Below are 9,672 nucleotides of genomic sequence, written 5' to 3'. Positions count from 1 at the left end.
TCACGCGCTGCTCGCCGCCGTCTTGTTTTTCTCCTCTACCCCGCAACGTGGCCGCGGCAGGCGGAGATGGGTCATGTTTGTAGTTGCCGAACGTGACATAATTTAAGTCTTCTTCCTGCCGGCTGTACTTAAGGGACAAAATCTGCTCTTGGAAGTGGCTCCGGTGAAAGGATGTTATTCTCAGCTTCTCTCAAGAGTGAGGCTTAAAGATCTGACCTTTACACGATACATTCTGAAGATATGTTGGCATTCAGAGAGGGCATTTTCTGTCAGTATCCAATGGGCAAAGGATTGCTGGATCCAAGGGCCAGGGTTTTGCAGGTACAATAAGAGTGTCTATAAAATACCTGTGAGAAGGACTGCATCTGGATCTGAGGAACCGCTCGGCCGTGGTCTCATCACCTTCTGTGGGCTGCAGGCCTCAGGAAATGCGCCCCTGGCGCCGCCCATCACATCTCAGCACTCAGACACTGCAACAGGGGAGCCTCATTTCCCAGAGAACAACGATGCTGTGCCGAGTGGTGCTGTGTCCTAAAAGGACCCTTTGGCAGCTTTCTGCCAAGCCCCGTTGCAGACAATGCCATGCACTAATGCACATGCGAGCGATAGGCTCGGAATTTTTCCCTGTCTGCACCTGTCATGCTTGAATTTGCCTTCAAGCAGTTTGTATTCCTGATGAGCAGGAGTTTAAACCTGCATACAAAATAGATGCGGTTTAGTCACGTCATTCTCATTGCCTGTTTTCCAAATCTGTAGTCTCAAAACTTTCAGTCGGCAATTAATGCTCTAATAATGGTAGCTAAATTACACATAGCTAGTAGCTAGTCTGCTAGTAGCAGAATCTCTTTACCATTCCTGGTGCCCTGGATGAGGCCTGCAGCTGTGGAGCAGCCCAAGGTCTTGACGGAACATTCCACGATGGTTGTACTTTGCTCACCCAACCTCTGAAGGCTGGTCCAGTGCTCAGGGCCGCTGGGTGCTGGAGCAGAGTGAGAGTGGTGACAGCATCTGTCTACCTGTTGGAGGTGGTGATGGCATCAGTCTTCCACCAGGGTTCAGGAGATGCGGGACAGAGACTTGTCTTTCTGTTTTGAAGTAGAGTGTGTAACCAGGCTCTGCTTCCAATATGGTGCTTGCTAACTGACCACTATGTGTTTTGTGGTGAGTGATTCTGAAGCCATTTTTGTCTATAATAAATCATTGAGGAAAGGGACCAAAATATATCCTTTCCGCATTTTGTTTTTCTATGACCAAAAATACATCATTAAGCATTTAAATACTCCCTTCTTCTTTGTCACAGAATTCATTTCCACTGGAATGTTCACATTTGCAGGGATTACAATAGGTGCTCCAGTGGGTATTAGGTCTCTAAATATCTTCTGAAGATACAGAGGTAAAACACGTGCCTAATTGTGAAAAGAACGCTTTGCATATATCTAAAGCTCCCTGCACCAAAAAATACTTTTAAAAGCTTGGTTGTGAGTGTTGTTCACTAGTCACTGCTGCTCTTTCATCTCCTCTGAAATGGAGGATGTTCATGTGCACCAAGATCAGGTCTTGACTTTCAGAAGTATGACTGCACAGTCTATAAATGCCTGTCACCCGGGTGCTCAAAAGCTTCTCGAGAGTAGAACTGTTATGGGGTTCTGCAGGGCTGTATGCATCTCTGGAAATACGATGAGCAGATTCAGCATGTAATTTTAGGATCAGATCCTCAAGATGGAGAAGGACTAATCCAGTTATAAAATAAATACTCTGTCTGAAGAAACTGAATTCTGAAAATAACAGCAGGGTTTTTTGTTCTCTTAGCCCTGTCTTAGATTTGCTGGTCTGAAAGAAAAGGTATTCAACACCTTAGCAGACAAACGTATGCAGCTTTTCTGACAAAGCAGTCCCTTTTCTTTTGGAGGGCGCTTTGCCAGTGATGTTCAGATAAGCTTCAGCACTGTTCACTCTCGTTTGCCCATTAGTCTTCAGTGAATTTATGTCACTCAAGGAAGGGCAGAACTAGGTTTGCTCAGCTCTAGCAAAATATGTATGTGCATACTTAACTCTTTATGGAACAGATCAGTGGGGTTTTGCACAGTTCTGCAATGTTCTGCAAGAGCCACAAAACTCAGAACTTTAAGAGAAAGTGCTTGCCAATTTTAAGTGATGTAAATTAAGATTGGAATGTCAATGTCATTCTATTTTCCTGTCTTCTGTCACTTCTGACACAGCCTTGATGGATCTTTAAATATAGGTGGTTTTGTATTTAAAGTTACTTGTTTTTTCCTTCTTTTATTAAAAAAAAATCTTTTATGGTAGGTTATATAACCCTGTACTATTATTTAGCAAGTAGAGAAAGTAGTTTTTAAATGTTTTACACATCTTGCTAAAGATTTCTCATAAGTGAATCAACTGCAAGAAATATTTAGGCAGCTTTATAGGCACAGTAAGTGTATTGAGTTTTAACCGGTGTAAAAAACCCTCATGAAATATCACATACTAATTTGGGGTTGCAAAATATCTCATCCATTGTTTTCTGCTATGAACTAGTTATTTCAGTCATATTAATTCAGAGCTGATCTGCTTTTATTTACATACAAAGTCAAAGATCGAAACTGAGTAGAACAGAGTCTATGTATGTTTATGTGTATATCACAGGATAGGTAAGAAAGACGTTCTATTGTCCAGCTGAAATTTTCTAACCTACTCTCTGGTGATCTTTGTGCTGTTGAGCCATGGCTTTAATACTAAGACTTAACAGTGCCAGAGAACCTTTAATAACAAGTGCAATTCTGAGGCCATTTTTATGTAATACTACAGATTTCCTCTTTGGAATGACTGTAGCTGACTGTAGTTGTGCCTAGTACTGCAACTTATTACAGTTTATTTTGGAACTGTGCTACTAGGTCACCGTGCTTTATCAGCTGTGTTCTCACAAGTACACATGCACATACACACACATTCACAAAAATAAAGGTGTTAAACTCTTTGATGAATCAGTCAGTTCAGAATGCCTTGTACTAGTTCCTACGTTAGTTTACTTAACTTCACTCTGTAACAAACATTCAAAAAGATAAATGCAGGGAGATTTTCTGTTGAATTGGCACTAAGTTCTCTCTGCTTAAAACTTTTAATTATGGTGTTAAGCCAGGTTTTACAGGTAGAAGAATGTGACAGCATGACACCTGTTTTGCATTCTTCTGTTTTACAAGCGCTACCAAGTGACCTTGTCTCAGTATGGTTTTAAAATGATCACTGTAGACAACTTTCTAAATTAGTCGTTACTGACCTTAGGGGTATGTTGTAGTTAATAAGCACATTAGGAGAATTTATGATACTGTATGTACTATCATGATTTTTTGGATTCATGGTCTTACTTTGTTGAGGGTTTTTTTTTTTCTGCAGGCTTGCTTGTTCCATTTCATTCAGACTTAGTGCAATGACGCTATTCAGCTCACAGGAAACTCACTTGGGATCAGGAAAATCTCTGTTAAAGTTCACAGAAGTTTTATCTTCAGGAAAGATAGTGTTTTAGAGCCCATCATATGCTGGATTTGCAGACTTAGGCAGTGCAGAATGTTTAAGGCAGATACTTGAAATTAGAGTACTTTTTCCTGGGTGATGTTCCCTTTCTCATTGAAATATGTGAATAAGCAGTAAGGATTTTATTTTTTTCCTGTGGCAAACCCTGGCAAATTCTTTGGGAAATAAACTCACTTCACTCATAGAACTCTTGCAAAATCCTGTGCATCGTTAAGCTTCACTTGCACCTTATTAGCAAGGTAAAAGTACTGCCTATTCACCCCTTGCTTTCTGTAAGGCAGTGACTTAGTCTTAAGACTCACCTGCAGTATTTGAGCATCCACAAGGCTGTGTTCTCCTAACTTGTATCGACATTCTTATAACATGCTTATAATAAACACGAATCAATTATGATATGACATCATCTGAGAAAGGTGGCCCTAAACCAAGTATTTTGACGCTGTTACCGCACAATCACATCTCAGCTAAGTAAAAATTACAACCCTGACAAGAATGCAACAATATTTCTTAGTGTATTTTATTCCCAGAACCCTTGTTAATCTCAGTAAAGTCCATCAGTTCCTTTTCAGCATTTGATCCAGTTTTTTCTTGGTTTCCAAATAATTGATCATGTTGTTTCACTGGTAAATATATGAGCTAAGTGGCAAAATCACAGTTAAAGTGAGGAAGAAGTCACCCACTCAAATGGCAGAACCCCGCATGCATTCACCCCCAAGATAAGAACAAAATTATCCATCCACAAGTGATGACTTCCTAATAAAAATGTGGCTTGCCGTCTTCTCTAACCATGTTTCAGTGCTTAATACAACATTAAGAATCTGCTAACAGTATTTCAAGATAGGGAGAATGAACTTGGCATGCTTTCTTGCAACTGAAGATGTGCTCCATGGTCCCGCAGGTGAAGTTCCCCCAACCCTCGCAACACCATTAATGAAAGTCACTTTTCAGCCTCTGACACCAATTAAGTATTGAATAAATATAATTCTTTAAGTCCTTAACTCAAGATTTCTCAGGTGCAATGAATACTCTTCTGCATTTTTTCAAAACATTAGCTTTTGAAAAGTACATACTATATTGAAAAGGATTTTTTTTCCCCCACACAATATTGATAAAGAGAAAGTACCACTGTTTGGAAATAAACATTCTGAAATCATTTCAAACCACATACCTTTTAATGCAAGAAAACTACATAAACCAGTTCAGTTTTACAACTGAAAGATGCATTAAGTAATATACAGAGAGCTGTACTGAAAGACATCAAAATAAAGAACAGTAATCAAAAATGACCATAATATTCGTCTAGAATATCGTGTAGGTTGCTCTGAAAGTAATGCCTCCTATTTCTTTACATGGAAACTGCAACAGTTATAAAGAGCATAACAACAATATTTGATAGAGCAATTTCTTGGCCACAAAACAGTACTTCTAAACACTGTCACCACTGTTAGCTATGCATTTTTGCCAGCCATGAACAAAACCCTGCACACCACTCTTGTAAAAATCTGCACTGGTGAGTTGACCCACTGTTGCTGTCGCCACTGCTGAAATAGACCATCCACCATCTCACTGTTTGATCTCTGAAAACGTTCAGCAGGTGTTCATGAATGTCAGTGGGTGCAATTTTTTCTGCATTTCTTATATAGACAGTACTAGAATATTAGTTCATTGCTTTTGTATGACTATATTAACATTTACTTAGCTTTGTAAATATGGATAAACTGAGCAGCACATAAATATTTTCTGGGGTAGAATTTAATGAAAACATTTTGAACCAAGTTTCAGAATATAAATAAGATTCTGAACTTCTCTTTTTCACATTATATAATGCAGATTTCCTTGTTGCTCTGAAAGGACAAGGACTCCGTTTCTCTTTTAATTTGCAGTCATATACTGATGTTGACTTCTGTGCTGTTACTGTTCTGCAGACTCAGCAAGCAATGTGAATTAGAAGTTTAGATACTGTGTGTTGTGAAACAGTTTTATTGTCTTTGGAACTTCCTTAGGAGCAGCGTACATGACTAAGATATACACACCTCTTTTAATAGCCATATCTAGTAGCAGATTAATGTGTTCAGCAGAGAATGATTTTAAAAAAAAAAAAAAACAAAAAAACCTTCTCTGTGTATTTATTCTTCTGAAACAATGGAAAGCTGTAATTCAGCAGCAGTGCATTTTCATCTGATGAACAGCTGAGGTTTTACTCAAAATACACATTTCATTCCTGTGGAACAGGAGGAATAATTCCTTTCTAGTTTTTATTCAGAATTAAAATAATAGAAATAAAGTGTTTCAAATACATTTGTGAGTCACAGTGTAAACGTCCTGCTATCTTACTAGAGTGCAGACAGTTTTGAACTTTTAGTGTATTTCAGCGCTGAAAATTTTAAATACTGAATGGATTTCGAGAACCTCTGAATGCATTCTGCTGCTGTTTCTGTGTAATGGATTGACACACAGCGACCCTAAATAAGACATGTAAATTTGTGTGGTGTCAGCAGTCATTTCATCCAAAAAAATGGTCAGCATTAGGCTTTTATGAATTATACACATATTTCAGGGCGATGTGAAAAATACTGTCAAGTCATCAAATTGTGTCAAAGCAGCATGTGAGAATGAGGTTGACTTTCTGTTCTCCCTGTTCCTCTGAGTCCAGAGATCTGAAGGCTAAATTCTCCTGGCATCATAATATCCCCACATTTCAGTCTTGTCTTTCTTGTCTGCTGTATACTTTTCTACCCTTGTAGCAGAGAAAATCAGAGAAAAGTCCAGAGTGTTTTCAGAGATGGAGAGCAGCTATAAATCTCCTGGAGTGGGACAAAAGGGGTTCTGGAAGAGATGAATATCTGTCCTCTGTTCTAGATGTGTACATTTGTAGGAAGGGTTACAGGCCTGCTCTTGTTGAAATTTGAGTGCAGATGTGAAATTCTCTTTACTGGAGGCTGGTGAGCAGACCTTTAAAATCCACAGTTACAGGAAGTAAAGGTAAAATGATTGTTGTTTGGAGGACTGTTTTTGTTGGTGTAACTGGTATAGTGTAGTCATCCTCACACCAAGTACTCAGGTATCAGCAGTTCTTTAACCCACACCTGTCTCAAAGGCAAACAGTGAAGTTTTGCTTCTGATAACTAATCCCTGTTGATAAAGCAATCTCACAAAGGCAGAAAGTTTACTTAAGGTAACAGTGAATGGGGATTTACTCTCTGATTGCTCGTAGCTCAAGTGAAGTGAGCTTTATTTCAGGTTTAATGACGCTGCTTTAGATGAATACTGGTATAAAAGACAGAACACCAATGAGAAAGTTGATTTGGGAAATAAACTTGAGCAATCAAATCTCCTGTTTCCTAAACAACATGCAAGTTACACTAGGTCGAACTGGATGGGAGGTGGCTGAAAACAAAACAGGGAGTAGACTACTAAACAAACTTTTTTTTTTCTTCCCGTAAGAATTGAAACAGTGCATGCCATAGCAGAGTCCTTATTAGAAAAAGGAGGGGTTGTGTAAACCTGAATATAGTCAATGAAACAGCACCCCCTTTAACAACAGTCAGTCACTTCCTGCAATCAAACCCATGCTAGCATGTGGCCTGTGCAAATAAAAATTACTGGACCAGAGCCAAACAAGAACGAGTAATTGATAATGTGTTTTTTCAGAACCCACCCATCCATCAAATGTGTCACTCCTCCATAACACTTTATTGCCCCTTGTGAAGAAAGGACTTTAAAATTCATCGTGTGCACTTAAAAACAAAGTGTCCTTGTCCTGGTTTATAATGATTCTCTTTTAGATTGGGTTTGTTTTGTTATTTAATTACATTCTCTTCTATCTTGCATTTTTGTACAGATAGTCGCTGGAAATTTCTGCTGCCCTTAAACAAAGAATCTTTTGTGCTGTATCAGCCTGCATTTCCCTTGGATTGTGTTGTGCTGGTGTCTTTTCACTGACTTCAGCACTGGAGTATTGTAGTCATAGCTTCACTAAGTAGACTGTAACAAACAGATTCATCGGCCCTTTTTCTGTGCTGCATCTTCTTAACTGATCTGTGGGAAATGCTCTTTACATTGTTAGGGCATATGCGCTATTACAAACAATAAATTAACCTTAGCTGGAGGGGGCTTTGAGACTCTTATGAGTTACTCAGCAGAAAACATTTTATAAAAGCTTTCTACCTACCAAATATCAATATTGTTATAATATGCTGTACCTGTTTTCTGCACTGACCTCTTACTATTATATTTATTGAACAGGTATTATGTATGAAGCTGTATAATTTCTCATTGCAAGAAAACAACAGAAAGATAATACTAGATTGAATTCAGAATTTTCTCTTTTCCTCAAAATTAAAGGACAACAGTGTGCACAATTTTAGGAAGAATACTATTCTGAGTTAGAGGGCATTGTTCACAGATCCATGGTATCGATTTTGTAGGAGTGCCAATGATAGCTTTTGAATTACAGACTATAGTTTTGCTTAGAGGTCAAATGTCATGATGCTAATTAATTCATAAATAAATGCTTTGGATTGTGATGTTTAGACTGCTTTTGAATATTATAAAATTTTTGTGCTTGCAATCTTCATGTAAATGTCAGCACCTGTGACAATTCAGGAGTAGCAGCTCCTGGAACAGGCAGAGATTAGAATTGGCATGCAATTCTTGTAGTGGAGAAGAACAGGGGCATACTTACACCAAGGGATGTCCTCCCCACCCTCCTCAAACAAGATATTCCTGTTCTCTGATCTGGGAGGGAAGGAATTTGAGTTTATGTGCTGTCTCTAGCTCATCCTTGCACCTTTAAGGAATTCTTTAGCTATGGGTTTATACCATGTTTTTAAATTCATCAGAATTTAGTCACCTGCCCCTCTCCTTGGAAGATAAAGACCCAATAAGAATGAAAAGGAATTTTGCAGCTCCTCTGTTCAGGACTAATTAGCTAAAATATAATATCCTCCGCCCAAATTCTTTGAGACACATATAAAATCAAAGTAGGAAAAAAAGCGCATATTAAGACTGTGTTAACAGTTTTGCCACTCACTGCTTCAGAGAATTTAGTTTTGCTGTAGGAAAGTGTGATAAGACCTGCTGTAATTAATATTTGTGCTGGGCTGTGGAATCTGTAAATTGTTAAATGTGTTTTCTTAAGAAGCTTTAAGGTTAGTACATGTAAATCCTGGAAGCTCAACAAAGACATGAAATTCACATTCCCCTTGGCTTTTGTGGAATTGCTGGGGTTTTTTCAACACCAGTTCCAGTTCTGGTTTCACAGTAACAACAAATTTGTCGTATCTGAGAAGAATCCCTGTGAAGCTCTGTTCTAATTGTTGCAACTGAGTCAATAAAATGCTTTAAGCATTTGTTTAACTTCAAGCTATCAATTCAGTTGAGCTAGGCACAAGGTTGAAATTAAGTTATGCATAAATGACTTGCTGGACTTTTACCAGACTGCTAGGTTTATGATTTAGGTATCTTTCTTGAACTTGCTGAGATCATCTCCTTATTTAAGACTATATAGTCAAGCTGGAAGTGGTGGTGGACCTAGATTTCCATCTGGGGCAAAAGATCCCTCAATGCTCACATGTACTTTACTTATCTAAACATTGACTAATATCTCTAAACATTGACTAATATCTGTTTAGTTATCTAAACATTCCAAATGCTAGTGTATGTGACTCATACTCTTGTTACTTCTATCACCCAATAATGCAAGGCTAAGTCCTACAGTGTTATAAACCATTGTGTCTCAGTCAGCTGCAATAAGGCTACTGTGATTTACGTGTCTGAAGATACGTCTCCTGTTCTACACTACTTTTTAATGCCTGTGTTACCATTTGTAGTACAGTATATAATTAATGGAAGTAGAAATATGCATTGCCTCTTACACTTACAGAGCAGTCTCAACTAACAGTAAGAAGCCTGTTACTGACAGAAGACACTGCTGAACAGTGTGCATTGCCTTGCAAAAACAGGCTTGTAATCTGTATTTCAGAGCTAAAAAATAAGGTTTTTACTTTAAAGTAAGTGTTTGGGAGCTTATCTCCGTAAAAACGAATCTCTGCATAGCCATAAGAATCTGAGGTGTAATTTAACACAGTATAAGGTAATACATAGTAAGAAGTGGGTGGGTTTTTTTTTTACGTTTAAAAC

This window comes from Centrocercus urophasianus, unplaced genomic scaffold (genome assembly GCF_019232065.1).
Source record: "Centrocercus urophasianus isolate 14NV4802_14NV808 unplaced genomic scaffold, USGS_Curo_1.0 seq_27, whole genome shotgun sequence".
Classification (NCBI taxonomy): Eukaryota; Metazoa; Chordata; class Aves; order Galliformes; family Phasianidae; genus Centrocercus; species Centrocercus urophasianus.
Note: the sequence above shows the minus strand (reverse complement) of the source record.